The 20,987-nt window shown below is 28.7% G+C and overlaps 1 protein-coding gene across 11 annotated transcripts in view; it reads right to left on the minus strand.

Moving 5' to 3' along the window:
* Positions 1 to 1,181: 1,181 nt before the first annotated feature.
* Positions 1,182 to 20,987, minus strand: part of LOC107451325 (DENN domain-containing protein 4C-like) — a 94,672-nt gene continuing 74,866 nt past the window's right edge. For 7 of the 11 annotated variants that reach the window (XM_087155039.1, XM_087155033.1, XM_087155034.1 and 4 more), the window contains 2 exons: positions 20,148 to 20,291; positions 1,182 to 1,467 (listed from right to left, as the gene is read on the minus strand). The gene's annotated coding sequence lies outside the window, so the exon portion shown is untranslated. Of the gene's footprint in view, positions 1,468 to 20,147; positions 20,292 to 20,624; positions 20,685 to 20,987 lie in introns of all 11 variants that reach the window. The other 4 variants (XM_087155036.1, XM_087155035.1, XM_087155037.1 and 1 more) reach the window with 4 other exon arrangements.

Genomic DNA, 20,987 nt, shown 5'->3' on the forward strand with positions numbered 1-20,987 from the left:
CCTAACCAATTTCAAGCATTGATTTGAAATAAATACTGTACTAAAATTTGGATATATGTCCAATTTTATTGTTTTAATCGATTTTATTAACACACTGTGTTTTTAATCGAATTTATTAACACAGAAACTATTCGTGTAGAACAGTTTCTGTGTTAATAAATTAATGCAATTAATTCAAATATGGTGTTTTATGTTTTTTAAAGTGTTGACCAAGCTGTAATTGGTCTTGTACCAGGAAGGTTCTGGGTTCGAATCCCGCTTAGTGCATATAGGTGTAATCTATCTGTCCTTTTAAGGGTGACATTGATCCATCTTAATGGGACCCACAAAACAGAAATAAATAATAGTGCCTGTCACATGCCATGTTGCCAAAAGTGGTGGGCATTGAAATAATATTTTTGAAAAATATTAATCTTTGGAATGTCTTGCACATCATTCATACAAAGTCATCTTAAAGACTAACAGTTAAAATTGAGTCAGCTACTTTTTAAAAAAAATCTTTCTTGCGTTTCAAATTTTATAAATTAGAATGTCTTTAAAGATTAACAGAATATTGTATTTTAAGTTTATACGATTGTATATTATTTTTATGCTCAATTGACTGAATTAAATGATAAATTTTATATTATGCCTTTTGAGGTAACAATATGTCTTTTTAAATCTGTTCTGCCTCTTTCTTTTAGTATCTTGCTTTTTTTTATGTGTCACGTTGATGCACTCTTTTATATATATATACATATATATATATATACATATATAACGTCGTTGCCGAGAGGAAGGATAAAAACAGGTCTTAGGCAAGGAAAGAGGGCACAATATTTAATTTTTTGAGAGAGAAAAATCATCAAAGTGACACAAAATCCTTGCGTTCTTCGATAAAAGTTAGTTTCCCAAAACTGTGGCTTTTCTTCAAGTGCTTCTATTGTTCAATACTTATCAGTGTTTCAATCAAATGACTTCTACTAACGTACTATTGGACATATTTTCTAAATTTAAGAAGTTTTTAATTAAATACAGTAGCATTAAATTCTAAATTGAAATTTATTTAAACTGAAACAGTTGCAGGGAAATAGTAGTAAGCTTGTATATAAAGTGAACTAAGTACCTTGGATAGATATTCTATAAAATAGCAGCTTTCCCTTAAAATATATCTTCAAGAAATGATAAATAAATGAGATACATTTTCTTTTGATAATTTTTATTTTTACCTTTTTATTTATTTTTTAGTGGTAAGTAAGAGTACAGTATATATGTAAAATGTACAAAATAGGACACAAAAAAAAATATAATAAAGTTAGATCAGAAAATTTGAAGTATGTCTATTTTTTTTTCGTTCTTATACAATAGACAAAGAGTATTGGTAGCCAGCTTGACTCTATGATGCTGCAATCACATAAGGTTTATGACAGCTACTAGTGGCAACATCCTGAGAAAAGGAGCAGCTAAAAGTCTTGTCTGCTTATTCAGCTGTAAAATAGAAGCATTTTTCTTGTTAAAAAAATTGAAATCATGTTACCTTAAAGTTCTGCAGTGGGTCAGAATCTAATCTAAGACATAAATTATATTAATATCTGACAACTATGCCAAATAATAAAGAGCTTAATTATTTTTTATGAATTTAAAAAATTTACAATTATATCTAATACATATAACAAAATTAATGACTAAATTTTGACTTGTTATGGCACAGAGATATTCTTCAAAGCGAATGAAAATCTGTATAAATCATAGTAGAAACATGAAGTCCTGGTAAACATATCTCACAGAAAAGCTTTAAGCAGACAATGCTGTGAGATTATTCTCCGGGACAAATGTAAATCATCAGTAGAACAAACGGCAATGTGAATACTAATAAAAGTTTTTTATTAAAAACAAATTATATTAAATATTTAAAGAATAATTCCTTATATAATCCAGGCAAAAGCTAGAAGAGAACAAGTTGCTTCAAATTAGTATTGCACTCAAGATACCTTGTGAAAATTTCAATCAATGGCTAAGTATATAACTAAAAGCACAGCTTTTTAAATTGTAAATCTAAAATGGATTGAATACATTACTTCGAATCAACTTGAGTAACAGAGTGAAAGAGGGACATTTAACACAGAAGTATACATTTTAAGAGAACATTTTTAATTAGCAGAAGAGTGTTATAAGCATGCACACATACAATTACATACATAAGAAAAATACCCATAAATTATTAAACTTCCGACACCTTCAGAGAAGTTTCACTACTCGTTATTAAAAAGCATAATAAACATTATTACAAAGCAGTAATGTTAAATATATCACATTATATATAAGCAGTAACATTCATTCATAGAAATGATAAGTATTTTTTTCTCGGCAAAAGACAGGCGAGAACAAGTTGCTTCAATTAGATAACAAGATATCTTGAATTGCAATCAAGATATCTTGTTAAGATTTCAACTGATGGTTGAGTATATAGTTAAAAACACAACTTTTCAAATTGTAAATCTGAATTACAACTTGAATTACAGAGTGAAAGAGGATCATTTAACACGGAAGTATACATTTTAAGAGAACATTTTTAATAACCAGGAAAGTGTTATAAGCATGCACACATACATTTATATACAGGGTGTCTATAAAAGAACTCCGGGGTTTTGAGGCAAAATATTTTAATGAAACAAAAAACATACATACATGTTTTATACATGACTGAAAAGCTTACATTTTCAAGTTTTTTTTAACACTTAGTAAAGTTCTATATGAGCCCCGTTAGTGGCACGGCAGATGTCTAAACGGTATTCTACCTCTTCCCATGTCCTGGCGAGCATGTGTGGGGGGACGGTTGCCACACAATTGACTATTCGTTCCCTGAGATGTTGAACATGACGAATTTTCTCTGCACTTTGTACGGTAACTAAAGACTTCGTTTCTATGAGCCAAATAACACATTGAGTCTTTTGTTGCGGAGTCGCCATCATTTCAAATTTCGCGACGCCATTTCAAGGTCAACACCCTGCAGCGCCGCCAACAGTTGATACAAACATTCCCAATTGGTATGAGTAAAACTTTCTGAGCTACTCTTTTCAGAGAAATCGACTAAATTTCGCTATCTTTTATAGTTAGTGAGATATGAATTTTTAAAACCCCGGAGTTCTTTTATAGACACCCTGTATATATAAAATAAAAAATGCCCACGATTTATTAAACCTGGCTCATCCAACATCTTCCGGGAATACTTGCAACACCTTCAGAGTAGTTTCACTACACTTTTGGGTGGAAGCGCTACTCCAACTCATACTTTGGGATTTGGTGCATTCGTCACTTAAAAAATCAAAACATAAAAAAGGAGTTGAAAAGGGTGTTAATATCTGAAGGCATGTTGACGCAGTTAACAGAACATTGGAGCACACATCCACAATTAGGCAATCGCTCTCGTGCTTTGCTAGTCGACCAAAAAGCTTTTATTAACAATAAAAAATTGGCCCACTTCCTCCATGCATGTTTAACTTGTCATGAGGTTGAACTAATTCTCTCAACTCAATCTTCCAGCATTCAGGTGTTCACTCAAGTATTATAGTTATAATGGGTTTTGCAAAAATGAATTTTTGAATCACATAGTTACAGTCTAGTAAAAGAAGTAAAAACTAAAGGAAGATAGTTCTCATTGTTACAATTTTAAGTTATGTCTAAGTGTTGATAGGTTACTGGGTTACAAAGTTACATTGAGAGCTAAATTGTTAAAATTAAATAAATTATTGTTACGAGAGGTTTGCTGCTCGGTTTCTTATTTTCAATTCTTTTGCAGGTCTTCAATTTAGTCAGGTTATTTAAGTCTGAAAGAGAGGGGTAGTGTCTGATTAATCTTATTTAATATTTCTATTGCAGAATCCATCAGAGTTTAGACATAAATAACAGCATTTAAAGAACAAGACAATCACAGGATATTACATCACAACATTTAATAGTTAGTCACAGCACAGATTTTTTAAGATTTATTTTCTTTGCATATGACATAAATGAGCTCACGGCCAACTGCTTGATCGGCAGGTGCACTGCCTACAGTAGAACTTAGTTGCAGAACTGTGGTGAACAATAATTTTGTACAAAATAAGAGGTAAACAGCAGAGCAACAATTTTGTGCTTTTGTATAAACAACTGAAGTTTATTTAAAAATGATAAAAGATTTCGCTTTTGTAAGAAATAATAAGTCTGCGTATAGTTCATTTTGTAAATATACATCTTTAACATTAGCTGATAATTGTCTTTGCCAGGTCCTGTGAATGTGCCATTTACATAGCAAATGTGAAACCTTTTCAAAAATCGTATTGAATGGATCAGCTGTAAATTTATTATTAGTCATTATACAATTACAATTTAGGTTTGGAATTTTAGATTTAAGAGAAAGAAATACTTAATGGTTTCTGCATCTAAACTGCTAGTAATAAAATGTGCAACTGGATAACTATGTCCAAACTCTGTAACTGAAGTTTATCTAAAAATATGATAAATATTTGTGTTATGAATTAAGCTGAAGAGAGTTTACTACATCATCAAGTAAAATTTAAATAAAACATTAAAGAAGAAAACCCATATTTCTTTTAGACTGCTCTTATACCTCACAACTTGCAAACTTAATTCTTTATTCTGATCTTTTAGAACAGACACATTTACAGACTGATGGCAGAAATAACTAACTTTTTGAAAAATTAACATAAGATACTAACTTAACTTTCTGATACAAGAACAATGTTAACCTTAAAGGAGAAAAAATAAATCTTCAAAAAATAACTAAAGCATCACACCAATATTAGCAAAAATATGGTTTAATAACACAAGCCTGTGAAATTGAAGTTTTTGAAAAATACAAGAGAAGTTATTGTTGATTTATATGTTATTTGATGTGCTGATTTCGAAAATGACCTTCATTTTTCCTAATCACATTAGGATTTTTTGTAAAATCGATATTAATGTTTTAACTAAAATCCTATTTGGAAAGGAATTTTCTCAAACAATTTTTCAAGTACCAGCCAATAACTGCTCTCTTCATTCATTTTGATCTATGTAAAATTTAATCTTGTGAAAGAAAATTGATTTTTGAGCTATCAGCTAATTTTTTATAGGTTAAAATGAATAAAAAATACTGTTACCAGACTGCACAAGTTACCTCTGGTCGAGAGAAAAAAAATAAGTTCCTTGCGTTTAAACTTTTTACATCAGTTTCTGGAAGAAAATCACCAACATACCATTTTAATTTTTTTTTTAAATAGTAAGATAGCTTATGTAAAATTGACGATTGACCAAGAATAGCAAATATTGTGTATGTGTACATGAAAGTTTGAAACAAATACAAAACAAGCAAAAAACGTATTGGTAGTTTAAACGTAACGTAAAAAAGAGAAAAATTTCTATTTAAGGATATACTCGTTTTCCTCTGAGACTTATTTTTGATGATCTTCTTTTATGCTAAATCTCAGATCTATCCCGAGCTATCATCTAACAGTAGTCGGCGAGCATGTTCTTGTCCCATCTTCCTTGATATTTACGCTTCATATCTCTGATATCTTGATAGGACCTTTCTTGTTCTTCGCTGACTGCTCCTAAATTATCGGGTAAAAAGTCCACATGTGAGCAAAGGAAATGTATTTTTACCCTCATGAAGCTACCCAAAGTTTTAAATTTGTCCAGTATTTTCATTACAATTTCCTAATAATCAGGATCTTTGTAATTACCCAGAAATTTACTGACGGCATCTTTGAAAGCAACCCAAGATTCTTTTTCCGTTGCTGTCGTGTCTCAAATTCTTTATACTTCATGAGTTTGCGGATATTTGGACCAACAAAGATTCCTTCGTTCAACTTGGCTTGGGATAAACCTGAAAACTTTTCGCACAGGTATTTGAAACAATCGCCATCTTTTGGAACAGCCTTGACAAACTGCTTTATTACACCTAATTTTATATGTAGCGGAGGTAACAATACTTTTTGTCTAATCAACTAAGCTGTTTCAAATAACATTCTTGGTGCCTGGGTCAAGATTTTGTCTTTTCAGTCATTATTTTTTTTTTTACCCAATGTTGAGTCTTGTCACAGCAAATGAAACATGGGAACTTTGTAAATCCACCTTGTTGACCAAGAAGCATGGAGATAACTTTCAAATCACAGGAGATGGTCCTACTGTGATCGATGTATTTTAGTTTCTCCAGGACGAATGCCAGGTTTTCATAGCATTCTTTTAAATATACTGAGTGTCCAACCGGTACAGATGCATACTGGCTCCCATGATGAAGAACAGCTTTAAGGCTTCTTTTAGATGAATCTAAATAACAGATTTAGATAATCTAGAATAATTATTTAGATAATCTAGATTAAACAGCCTCCACTCATCTTTTTCGCAGATGACATTAAATTTGCTCATCAATCTAGGAACATCAGAACAACATACAAAGTTCTCCTCTTCATCGAAGTACTTAATAAATTCCTTTTCACCATTCCTGTACCAATAAAATGATGTTCCTTTGGCCAATTAGTTTTTTTCTCTTTCTGTCTGGAGCCTAACAATTCATCTGCCTCTTTCAAAAGGCCAAGATCTCTGCTCAGATAATTAAGTTCCACCTGAGAGAAGGACTGAGGTTAACCGGCTACAGATGGCTTATATTCAATATCGGAGTCTTGAACTTCTGGATGTTCCAAGTCTGAAGAGATGATTGGCAATTCAGTTGGAGGCGCAGGCACACCAGGTCCATAAGGAACGAGGCATATAGCCGATTTAATTCTATCAGGATAAGATATTAGCCTTTGATTTTTCTGGTTATGCCCACGAACATGGCAGGAACAAAAATAACAATCATCAAAGTGGTTTTGGGGCTCCCTCCATGTCATAGGAATTCCAAATGAGACACTGCACACAAACCATATGGAGAGCCCACGATTTGTCCTGGTCTCCTAATTTCATGCCAAAATATGCCCCATTAAATGTCTTACATAGTCTGTAATGCTCCTCATGCTTTTTTTAACAACACTATACTCGCCGCATACGTAAGAAAAGCCACCTGGGAAAGTTTTACAACGTCTCGAACTCGAAGTCATGTTTCACGAAACACACAGAAAAAAAGCAGACATTAAAGCAAACATTTTAGAATTTCAAGTCGAGCGCATCAGTACAGAAAACTATATTACGATAAGGAAAGCTTTGTTATCGTAAGGGAAGAGGATGTGAAGAATGCAAGAAAGGCTATAAAGCGATTGCATGAACTCAAAGTCATTGTTCAGAAGGATAATGCGCTATCTTCCATAAGTCATTAAAATTCTTGTAAAAATAGCTTACTGATAGAAAGTACGAAAAAAGAAATTGCAACATTTAAGTGATTTAACTATTATTTAAATTTTGCCTATTCTACTTTTCAGTCTGATTATACCAGCTAATAATTCATAATACATTTATTACTTTAATTGAAATAATTAAGTATAATTAAGCAATGTAACAAAATATTGCTAGCTGTTGAGTAAATAATACATGAAATTTATTCAAAATGATGTTATGTAAAGCATTACTCCATAATAGAATTTTAAATAATTTATGATTTGAAATCTTTTAGGGAGAAAGTGAGATATTTTCCAATTACGCTATTTACAATCACAATGGCACCAAAATAAATTTAAAGTTGCACAAAATAAAATATATATATGTTGAGGCATGTCCAGTTGTGGTTAAGAGGTATACCTTTCGAGTTGAGTTCACCTTCTGGGGAGGCCTTTTTCTTTTTAATTCCTCATTGGCTACTGCTTGTAAGTCACCAAAACTTGATGAATGTTTTAGCATAGATACAGATGCGGAAATCATCCTATTCTTTTTTGCCCAAACACAAATTTATTAGTCAGAAAGATATGCTACCTTCAAGTGGCCTCTTTTGTTGCATTTGGTTTCCATACATGTAACGCATGTGTAAATGTTTTAAAGCTAAATATTAGAGAATCTGCTTGAATCACATGTTATGGGATTGGTTAAGTTATTTCATTTTTTTATAAAACTGGTGAGTTAAAAAAAGGGTGAAGTAAATAAAAATGCAAAATTGAAAGTAATTTAACCGTTATTCAAATGATATTCTGTTTTTCTCTACTACGAAAAAAGGCTCTAAAGAATTTCCTTATTTCTTTTTTTGCATAAACTCAAAGTCATTGTTCAGATAGGTAAAACCTACTTTAAGTCTGTAAAACTACTTTGCTGATAGAAATACAAAAGCAAAGAAGGATGCTAGTTATTTGCAGAATTAGGGATGTAACGAGTCGTGATTTGGCCGAGTATCTGGTAATTCTTCAAACTTTGCTTTTCTATTTGTATTTCAGAATACAAACCACATGATTCAGAACTTAAATATATGTTAAAATTATTTCTCTTAATACATAGTAAAAAAAATAGTAAATACATAGTAAAAAAAAAAAAATACATAGTAAAAATACTTCTTGCTGTTGAAAATATCTTAAATTATATATATTTTTTGCAATAAAACACAAGTTTCAAGTGAGAAAAAATCCAAACAGCATGCTTCTCTAAGACAAGGTGTGGGGTTTTGTAGGGTTGCTTTACTTTTGATTCTCTAGAATCTCGCCAAAAAACATTTACACGGGTGTCTGTAAACTGATCAGTGTGACTTTTGAAAAGAGAATGAGAGGAGGTCTTCGTAGGGAACCCCCACCCCGGGGCTTGACCTTCAAACCTTAAGCTTTCGTTATCCATATCAAGCAGAGAAGAAATTTATAACTTATGTGTTGCAATAGCACAAAATGTGTCATTCGGAAAATCTTTAATACAAAAATAAGCAACTTCATTTACCAATTAAAGAGCAAAATAGTTTTTTTTAAACTAGAATTATTTCATTTTAAAAAGTTTTATTTTAAATTCAATTTTTTTAATAGCAAATTAGACTAAAATAAACATTAAAATTTTCTCCCTTTCAATTTTGCTTTATAGTTAAATTTATCATATAATTTAATTCAAGACTTACATAGCACTCTAATTAAAGTGGAAAATAGTACAAGAATCACAGCATAGTTTAAAAAAAGTTATCAATTTTTTCTGCTACTAAATCAATTTAATGTTCAAATCAAAAGACATTTAAAAAAATTACTCATTTCCCAGTAACTATTGAATAATGAAAGAAACATAACTTGCAGTGGCAACACAAAATAATAAACACACATTTAATAATTTTCAATGCTGATTTAGAAAAAATGTTTCCTATGCAGATTTCTTGCAACAAATTTTTTGGGGGAGTTAACAACTATAAGTATGTGTAAAATGTTTTAAATCTCTGGAGTTAGTGGGAGAACCCTGTTTGAAATATAAAAAGAACGTTAAGAGTACCGAAATTTCGACTTTTATCGAGTTGAAATATTAGTATAGTTTCCAATTTATAATTCAAGATACAGAATCTCAATATTTCAGAAAAGGCATAATTGTTTCGATGAAATAAAATTATTTTGTAATTAGGACTTATTAGGGGAGATCTTTAAATCATGAACAAGTGAAAAATAAAGCGGTATTTCTTGCTGCCTATAAATGACAATTTTCATGCTACAAAAGAAAATCATTTTCATACCTCCCTTTTAATTAGTAGAACTCTTTTAAAATTAGTCAAGTAGAATTCTGATAATAATAATTAATGCTAATAATAACTTTTTCAAAAACATGCCTTAGTAGATAAAATACACATCATGCACATATTTCACTAATAAAATTATTTTTAGATTGTGACATGATTTATACCTTAACTGCAGCAAATGATTTGCCTACAGTTCATCAGCCTCCACAGTCCGACTTTTGGAATGATTCTAAATGTGCATCATACACTCACAAACAACAGTTTTTCGTCATAGATTATTTGTAAGCATCCTTTTGTTTTTCTACTGGGAGGCTCCGTTACCTGTTCGTTTCGCTCATCAGCCCCTGTAGTTGCTTGTCATTCATGATTGTAGATTAAAAGCGGAGAAGTGTTTAGGTCCCCCTTTCTTTAATAAAATTACTATTGTATTGCCATTAGTTGTATTTTGAAGATTACTCAGTTTAGCAAATAAAAACAAGGAAAAAATCGGTTCTCGCAGAGAGCTAATACACAATAAAGATGCAGTTTCTGCCCGTGCAAAAATTTTTTCTTCATCTCAGAATCAGAAGCAGTGGTTCCCCTTGTTCTGAAAAGCTGATTAAAAATCATTTTGTTTGTAAAATATATAACTATTATAATTTTCGCATAAGCATATTTTATTTTAAGAATCCTAACAAAAATTAGATGATAGCTGATTTGAAAATAATCAAATGTACTTGAATAAATAAATAAATTAAGAACAAAATGTGCGAGACAATAGCAATTAAAACAAGAAATAATTTTTCTTGTTAATAATATATCTTATTAGATCTTATATGATATACCCGATCATATTTGAAACTATTTTTATCTCTCTTTTTTCCTAATATTTTTTAAAACGTCTATATAAATGTTAAGATTTATATTTGGCAATATTTGTTAAATTTTTTTTCTTTTTTTTTGTAAATTTTTATGTCAAGGGAAGTTTGAAGTTATGAAAATCGCGTAAGAGATAAATTTTTCTACATTCCAATGGATGAATTTCCAATGGAAAAATATTTATCAAATAGGGAAAAAATCTTTAAGCAAAAAAAAAAAAAAGAAAAAAAGAAGTATTAAATTTGGTCCTTTCAGCATGCCAAATTTCAACTTAGTTGCATTCCTGTTACAAATTCTCAAATTAACTATCGAGTGTAAATTTTTTTCTTCCATTGTAATCCCTGTATAGTTTTCTACACACCTTAGTAATTTAAAGTTCTAAGTGAGCAGAAATGCAAAATGAATAGCAAACGTTAAGTTAAACTCCCAAAACAATTTTCTGATATAGAAAAAAATTTATTACAAATTTATTTGATATAGAGAAAAAGCAAGTATCAAATTCGGTGAGCACGGCCGCCTTTTTTTTTCCAAGTTCATATGAAAGGAAATTTTTAGAATTGGTCAGAGAGCAACTTAATCGATTAGATCAACTTCAACACTATTGTCTCAAGTAAAAATCAGTAAGAGTCAAAAGAAAAGAAAAAAATCAGGTTAACATAAGCATTAATAAAAAAGCAACACACAAAGATCAAGTCAGGCTATAATTTTTGATCTTCTTATACTTGTAGTTGATTGTTTCCCACGATGAATTTTTTTCTTTTTCTTTTCATCAGGGAGTGATTTTAATATTTTTACATGAAATTACCTTAAAGTGGTTTTATATTCCTGTATGGTTAATTTATACATAATTACTGTCCTTTGTCTTAGCATCATTTCTTATATAAATATGAATACTGAAGAAGGAAAAGAATTTAGTGACTTCTTAGGAAACATATTTAGGTTAACTCTTAAACAATTACTGTAAAACAAATAACATTGTTATTGATGAGAATGTTTGCAGGCTTTAATGATACATTTTTATTGGAGTTCTCATTGACAAGTCTGGTAAATCATAGATTGTTCAAAAAACTTGAATGTAAATATTATTCCAAATTATTTATATAAAAACAGATACAAATTTTACCCACTGCCTCCTCGTTGCCCAGACTGGTCAATGATAAAATTATAATAATTAAAATATTTTTAGGAATGAATGCTCTAAAATTAGTAATTTGCAGTTTAAACACTTTTGTATGTGGTAAGAACTAGAACTCTTTTTCTGCACATCTAAAAATGTTAAGTTTTTTATGTATCAATATGAATTCATCAGTATGTATTATTGTAAAGTAATGTCAAAATGAGAATCATACGGATCAATTTTACCCAATGCAATTTTAGGAATAAAAAAAATTTGTATGCATATTAGTGTGTCCGTCATGATATTTAAATATTGATTACTAGAAGAAGTACATGCGTTTGTTTTAAAATAAGAATTTGAAATTCTTTTAAATAGGGATGAGCTGTTGGTGGGGTGCAGCTGTAGATCCCCTTTCTGTAGGGTAAAAAGGAAAATTAATGATGTCCGGCTATGCGTTTTTCATCCCTCTCTGTTGGTGGTAGTTCTTGAGAAGCCTTGGGCTTTTTCGGCACTTTGTTTCATTTTCTTATACTTTTACTTTGAATGAAGCTCCCCTAAACATCCATTTCATTTATTACTTCTTTGCTAATGATGCTGATCATTATTATTATTTAACATTTTAATGAAATTACTTTTTTTAAATGGTTTGTGATTAGATTTCCATTAAACTACATATTTTCCTTAAAAAAAGTAAATAAATGAAAAAATAAAAACTCTAACACAAAACTCTCATATTTTGTAGTTTACTCATAAAACAGTTTTAATGTAAGTAATACAGAGTAAAAATCTTTTACAGTTCAAACTGCAATTTAAAAAAATATCAAACAAAAGTGTTTCTACTGGATATGGAAAATTACAGAAGTGAATAAAAAAAATAAGTACAATTATAAACTCAAAATTTTAAAAAAATAATTTTTGATTTACTATTAAGATCTTATTTTTGATAAGTAAGACAACTTTGCTTGATGAGGAGGACTTCAAAATGGAAAGAGCTTCACTTTTATGCTTTATGTAAACCACTTATAGGTATGTACTGTTCAAATTAGTACTACTCTAGCTTATTATTTTTTGCGGTTAATAAAAGGACATAACGATAGAGGCCACACAACATCATTTTACGCTCTTTTCCTTATCTTTCAGCTCCTTATCTAAACAGTCGAAAGTTTGTAAATTACTTAAATCATGGCAAACGACTATTTGAGTCTTTCACAACTATATTGAGATAATAGTACGTTTAGTACGCAATGAAACAAATTAATCAAGTTTCTTCAAATGCTTCAAAAACTTCAAAAATGAGTATAATTTAAATTTTTCATCTAGACATGCATTTCATGCATTTAAATGTCTATTTTTTAGTATATTTACTCAGATACTTCTAAACTGGATTTCATCTTTTTAATTAGAAAAATATTCTGAAAAAAAATTATTAATATATTGTATTTTTATTAAATTTTTCATATGAAAAAATTCATAAGCAGCGGGAGGAAAACTACTAAATTATTGAGCCGAATCCTGAAAGAAATATTTACTATAATACGTTTCCCTCTAAATAAAAAAGCCTTAAGCGAAGATCCCCTCTGCTATTTTTGGGTGTTAATTTTAACTTTACATTTGCTTTGCTGTACAAAAAGTGTAAGATTTAAAAGCTTCAAATTACGAAGGATAAGCGGTGGTGGCTCAGGGGAAAGAACGCTAGCCTACTAATGAGTTTTGAGGATTTGAATCACAAGAATTGCTGGTTGATACGAATTTCGTACCCAGATGACATAAAATATTCAAGTGATAGACGCATCGTGGATTAGAGTACCATTTTGTCTTGTTAACCGTGTCTTGTTCTTCGTGGTTTTCCTCACCATGCCATGGAAATGCGATGCAGATCCAAGAAAAGGTTCTCCACGAAGACAATTCGCTCCCTACACTTTCGTACAGGAGTTCTCTTATTTTTTGGATTAGATTCAAAATTACAAGGATACAAAGTTGAACATTGATAGTCGTAAGCTCAAATTCGGGTCGGCTGTTCAACGACAGTTATAAAATAAAATTACGAAGGATTATAAAAAAATGGCCAGGGAGTGCGATGAAATAGAAAAATTACTATTCTATTATTAGTTTGGAAATTGTTATCTGCAAAATCTGGTGTAAAAAAATACTGTACTAGCTGCTCTGCAGAACACAGAAATGCAAATACTAATTTGAAATTTTACGAGCTGTAAAGGCTAATTTTGTTCATGAACTTAATATCGGTATTCAAATTTGTTCGAAAATTAATTGCAATTTTATTATTGCCTTTTATTTACCTTTTTTTTTCTTCTTCTTTTTACGTTATATTCATTTTGTTTGACAGTGCAAAAACGATAAGATTTATTATTTGAAATTATGATGAGCTGTAGAGAAAATTTAGATTTCGATAGTTAACTTAAAAATTATTAATTGTTAATACAAAATACTATGATTGGTTGATATGTTTGCTAGAAAAGAAAATTTAATAAAAACTACCAAAATATTGTAAAACTTACTTTATTTCTGGCTGTAGGGGAACACCAAAAAGCTCAGTATTTTTTAACGAAGTGGTTTAGTGATGTTTTACGGTAAAAATAACAAAAAATTTAGATTTTTTAATATGAGTTGAAATGCAATAAACGTGGTAAAATTTCGTAATTTTACCATGATAGTTTAGAGCACTGTATAAAAACCATTTATTCAGAAAAATTTATTATTCAGTTTTATATTTTTTACTAAATGTGAGGTTACAAGAGCTATAATTTTGAAAGCTAGAGTATCCGGTAAACTGCTATCATTTTAACAAAAAGATTATCAAATTAATGGTTTAAATACTTGGTTTTATTAAGAGAGTTATGGTTTTGTTTTGAAAAAAATTTATTATCATAGAATGTGGTAATTTAAGCAAAACTTTTTCTTTGCGTAGTAAGCTGAAAGGTAACTTGGTTAAAATTTAATTTGCTGAAATAGTGGATTTATGTGCAAACTTAACAAGAATTTTGTTTTGAAATTCCAAATGTTCGAAAGCAATTGCAAATTTATATAATCATTCGTTATATCTTTCCTTAAGTTTTTTTTTTTTTTTTGCTTTATCAATTGTCATAAAAAAATTTATTTTATAAGCTTGCGCTCAAATTGTTGTCAATCAAAAGTAGCGAAAGACAGTGAGAGAGAGAGAGATTTGTTTGTTGCCTAATATCACTCTTAATATTTATATTGACATTTTTAAAAGCAATAAACTTAATAATTCACGTTAAAACCATTCCCTATTTAAACTTTAATAAGTCTTGTTAACTATTAAAATTACTTCTCATTATTTTTTCCAATTGAATTACACAATCTGTATTCCTTAAGTTAGTTTTTTTTTTTCAAGTAGAGATAATTATTTTTCAAATTTATTAAATCCTCTATTTCATTATGCTTAACAAAATGTTCTTACCTAAAGCTACAATACTTGTATATTTCGAAAAAATTTTTTTTATGTGTTTTGTGAAAAGTGAAAAATATTGCAGCTTAAGGAAGTATATATAAAGAAAAAAATCAATGATGAATGAATGATAAGCAATTCAGGGAGTTGGTGAGCGGAGTAAGAAAAGGGTAAAGCCTGCTAGTTTTTATTTTTGTATAAATGGAATTATTTTTTAACAAAAAATAGACGGGTAATTTTTAACTATGCATTTAATAAAATATTTAAAGTTTCAAATGATAAAGAAAAAACAACTTTTTTTACAAGTTATAGTTATGCAAATAATAGCAAAATAAAAACTGATGTTACTTTAAAAATATTCTACGCCTGTTATAAAACTGTGTGAAAACTAATAATGGATTTTTAAAATCTATGTTGTTGCTTAAACGCAAATAAAATAAAGTTTTAAAGTTAAAGTTACGATTTTTATGTTAAAGAATTTAAAAATTGTGAATTTTAACGCCTTAGAAAGTATAAATCTGCACAGCTAAATAGAATATCATCTGTAAGAAAGTTAAAAGAACATCATTATTCTTATGAAGATAGTTAAAAGAAGTAAGTATTTAGTGGAAAAGTAAAGTAACTTCAAATTCTTGTTTAAAGTATCCAAGGCAATGAATTTGTTGCAGTTGGCTATTTAGGATTTTAAATCTTTGTGATAATTAGCCTTCAACCAAAAATATAATTATTATTTAGTGATATAAGTGAATGATATAAAATAACACAGTCCTCATGCATTCATTCATAAAAAAACATAATATTTTTTTTTCAACGAGGGAAGTAATTTATAAAGACTTTTAGACAAATATATATATATTTTTTTATTAATTTATAATTTTGTAATACTAATATTATATTTTCCACAGCTAGTTCGCTAATGTAAATAAATTTGCCCAATTAAAGATACTTAATTATTTATAAAAAATATTTCATAAAAAGAGAATGTGTTTTTTATATAGTACTAAAACTGTTGAAAAGCTGATGAAAACCAAAAAAATGGTTTATTTACTTAAATGTGTTTAATTATGGCAGCTTTACTGTTCATTATAAAGAAACGATATTCTAATTTACTGCTCCGCGAATCAAAACATATATGTACAGGGGTCTGTTTAGAAGAAATTTGGGTCCGTTAACGGACCCTTCACAAAATATCTTTTCATAAAAACGGACCCTTCACAAAATATTTTAACTTAAAAACGGACCCTTCACAAAGTGATTTTTCTTTTAATCGGACCCTTCACAAATTTGTTTATCTTCATTATTATTTTGTTAATCGAATAAACCCTTCCCAGGGCAGAAAACAAGAAATATGGATGTAAACGAATTAAGTTTTGTCTTCGGCAGACGCTTCTTCCTATATTCGTCCGAAATTAATATTCTGCGTTCAGCAGTATAGGCTAATACCAAATATTTGTATGTTGCATCTCTAATTTAGAAGCAGCAATTGTTGTTTATTTTTTAAAATTTTATTTTTTTAATTATAATTTTACAGTGTTGAGCATAATCTTGTATGTCTTTACAATTTAAAAACTCCTTGAAAAAATTTTTGTTTTGCTATAACGGACCCTATTTGCACAAATTCATAAAAGCGGACCCTGGTTGAAAGAATGTGAGTAATTTTTTCACAATTTCACGAAAAACGGACCTTTCACAAAATGTCTGGACAGACCCCTGATGTAAGTATTATTTCCCAGTTTATATGTATAAAAAATTTGCTTACGAAAAGTACTGAAATGAATTTTGATTTCAATAATTTTTTATTTTAGTAAGCTTGCTTATTGCTAATAGTTAATAAAAGGTTTTAGTGCATATTAGTTTTTTATTATGAGGACCAGAAATAGTTTTTAATAATTCAAAATAGATATTGATTACTGTTTGAAATCACCAGATAAGTATGTTTGAAGTCCTTGAAGTAAAAAGAATGTGGGAGAGAGACGGGAAGGAAGCACATTTTGTCCCTTAACCCCAATTCTAAGAAACATTCTTTTCAAGTAGGGAAAATCTGCCCACTAGGTGGTCCTTGATTGTACAGATTCTTTTGGCGAGAAAGTTTTTTAAAAAAAGGAGATAAATAATCCTTTTTTCAAAACTTTCTCGTCAAATGAATCTTTGCTTAGTCCCTAGTCCCAAAGGGGTCTACTTTCTTCTTTGCAAAAAGAGAGAACTAAACACTTTAAAAGAGCAAGTAAGTAAAATGTTTTTTTCTCTTCAGTTCATGCATTTATTTTATTAATTACATACTTTTTATAATTACTTTTATTCGTTTTAATTGTATTTGTTAAGTTTTTAGAAATTATGTTTTATAACAATAATTTTTCAGTTGGCTATTTCATTTTATGCTCTCCTGTAAGCTGCTAGTTTAGTTTTAAAATGAATTAGAAGATTTTTTTCATAAATAAAAGTTCAATTAACTCTATCTAATAAAAGAATTTATAATTTCTTAGTCATTAATAACAAATGTCTTTCATTTTTCAGAAGCATTGCTTAATTTAATAATTTGCTTAATTTCGGTAGCCATTTTTTTTCTTTGAAGGACTGTAAAAAAACATTATTTGAATAATCTAAACCGCGGGTGTCAATTATTGTTTAAAAAAATACTTTTGATTAGATATGAGAAGTAATTTTAAATCATTTTTAAACCACCAAAAAATAAATAAATAAAACAAATATTTATAAACAATTTATTTGTTTTGATCCTCAATATAATATATTTTGTTTACTAGATAAATGAATAACAAAATGACATATTAAATAGAGGGACCTTATTTCTAATTTTTATTTTGTTGTTTTTATCTTTTTTTTGCATTTAATGAGTTGCTGTAAAGGTATAAAAACGTTTCAAATCTTTATATTAAGTTTCATTTTACAATTAAATTTGTTATAAAATGAATTAATTTGTTATAAAACTAATTTAAGTTAAAATTAAGGTTCAATTTTTTTGAATTGAAATTAGAATATTATTTCATGGTTATTATTTTAATTTACTATTTTGAGTTTTTATCTGTTTTTATATAGTTGTTAATTCTAAAATATACCTGTTCAGCCTTGACATATTTTCTACAATAAAGTAACTTTAATTAATTGTCTAATTAAAATTTAATTTATGATAATAACTGTGTAGATGAAATATATAATCCAGAAATTGTTGGAAACTTTCCTCACAAATTCAGGAAATTTTATTTCTAAAATTTAGTGGGAGCCCTGAATAACAAAAGCTTTATTTAGAATTTCTCTATTTATTTTAATTCTAATTGGCTCCCATGTCTTATTTTTTTCATACATATCTTATTCTTTTTCTAAATTAGAATCAAAAAATTTTTTCACTTTAAAAACAACTTCATTATGTTAGAAAAATATTTAACTTGTTATTATTTTGCAATTTTATTATAATATTATTAAATATTTAGTAGTTCACATATTTTATCCAACTTCAAAAAACGATGCATAATAAGTTAAAATTTCAAGTCTAATTATTTACTTTAGATTTAGACCTGTCCTCTAAATTTTTCCCTACAATTCCCGACTAAATTTTATAGTCTTTTCCAATGATAATTATTTTTAATCAAAATCATTAGTTTATGCTAAAATACAATATGCATTGAGCATAAAAAAGATATTTGTTAAGCATTCAACTTATTGTCAGTTACTAAAAATAAAAATATTTGCCTTAATTTTAATACATGATCTTTCTCCTTCATTTAAATCAAAATTAATTTCATTTAAGTAAAAAAAATTGTTTTTAACAAAAATTATAAAATATAAGAAACAGTTTTGATTTTGTTGATTTTTAACTGTTTTTATGGCGATCATATTCTAATTAATTCCTTTTCTTTTATGGAAAGACAGGATGAAAGATCCAAGAAATGCCAATCCAGTAGTCAACAGAAAAGAGGGTAAGAACATATAGTGAAACATTATTTTGTCTCAGTGACATGAATTTTATCCCATATTTTGTGAAATAGGGTGACCCGGGGTAATTCACGATCACTCTGTTTCTGGGGAAAATAATGATCACCTAAGTTTTATTTACAAATATATATATATATATTTTAATTTGAGACATGGACAAGAATGCTTGTACACTTTCCTAAAGTATAACTACATTTACTTAATAATAGTTTTTTGTTTAATCTAACAATAAGTATCTTTTAAACTGCTTTTTGTATTTTCCATTTCAAAGATGGGTTTTAAAATGTGTACATTTCTGCAAAGATCCTCCTCCTTCTCTTAATAATAAATATTTTGAGTTACTTTCTTTTTCTTTGACATAAAAGTAGTGTAAGCTTTTGTTTAATTGTTTCATATCTACTGTAAACATTATAATTGATTATAGGAAACTCTATCAAATGTTGCCCCTTATAGATGGGGTAATTATTGATCACTGGGGTAATTCCTAATCATTGTCATTTCTTCTTATAAATAGTATAAAAAATTGCTAATAAATAGCTAATTGAATTTTCTTAAATAACAGTTCATATTTATTAAGTGGGGAAACTATAAAATATATTTTAACTGTAATCACAAAATTTGTTTTTAACTGTATACAAGACAAATGAGTTCTGATTTTCACCATTTCTGGTTTGTCTTAACTTGCTTCTATCTTAATTTTATGCGTGTGCATTGATAGAATAATTTTTAAGTTTATAAATTAGCCTAATATAAATAAAAATATAATATAATTAGCCTAAATATAATATATATAATATAATTAGCCTAAAAAGGATACTTGCTTTTAGAAAGCAAAATTAGTGATTTTCTTTTAATGATTGAAAATAAAATTTTCTGTCCGTCAGCTGTTGACAAACCTTACTTAACTTTATACTTAGGATACAGAGGGGAACATTAATAGTCGTAAACCCAAAAATTGAGTCTGCTGTACAATGACGGTTATATAAATATGTATATACTCTTCATTTTAATTATTTAATTAGGGGCGTGAACAACTCGCTCTCTAGCTGTGAGTCAATCACTACACACCTAACGTGTCACGATAATTTTTAGAAGAACAAAACAATTATTTTTGGTCTAATTTTCATTAATACACATTTTAATAGCAAGCGTAAAAAGAGAAAATTTCCTCTGATCTTAACTATGCTTAAAAGGAGTCTTATAAATCTACATAGAAAAACAGTTACCATTACTACAGCTTCGGCCACACTAGTCAAAACATCAGGCCCCGTGAATGGAAAAGTATCTTTTGTTCAGTCAGGGCAAACAGTAGGACTTTAAAGCATTTGTCAGGTCCAACATTTTTCAGCAACTGAATAAAAGAAGCACCCCTTAAAAGAACAAAATTAAAAATGTGCAGATAAAAAGCTGAATATTTAGTAAGCCTAGGAGATAAAAATAAATAACTAATAAAGTATGCAATTAAAATTATAATTGTTTTTACAATGTTAAATTGAAGACATGTTAAATAATATTCTAAGTGAAATTTATTGAGTTAGGGAATTTAAGTACTTGGGTTCAGTTGTCACTGAAAGCAATGATATTATGCCAGAGATTAAGCAAAGACTAAATGCTAGAAATTGCAGTTATTTTGCACTTAAGAGATTGCTAACATCAAAAGTAATAACGAGACTTCAGGTTTATAAAACTATAATCAGACCAACCTTTATCTATGGATCAGAGACATTTACTCCAACCCAGAAACAAGAAAAAATGCTGATTACCTGGGAAAGAAAAATTCTTAGATCAATAAATGTAGGAATATCAGGGGATAAATGTACTAAGAGATAGTCCGAGTATTTCTGGAGTGGAAAAAGGCTCTAATTGAATTCAGAAAAAACTATATTTTTTTCAAAGGAAAAAACTAGGACACTTACGAAGATGATTGTTTAATCAAATGTGCTTCCTTTATGAATATGTTCTCCAGTGAAAAAAAAATTAAAGCTTTTGGTTTGAAATAAAGGTGATGCACTTCTTTTTCTCCACTTTAAATTAATACTTATTTTTTTTAAAAAAACTTTTCTTTT

The sequence above is a fragment of the Parasteatoda tepidariorum genome, chromosome 11 (genome assembly GCF_982258835.1).
Source record: "Parasteatoda tepidariorum strain Cologne lab strain chromosome 11, Ptep-v5.0, whole genome shotgun sequence".
NCBI classification, from domain to species: Eukaryota; Metazoa; Arthropoda; class Arachnida; order Araneae; family Theridiidae; genus Parasteatoda; species Parasteatoda tepidariorum.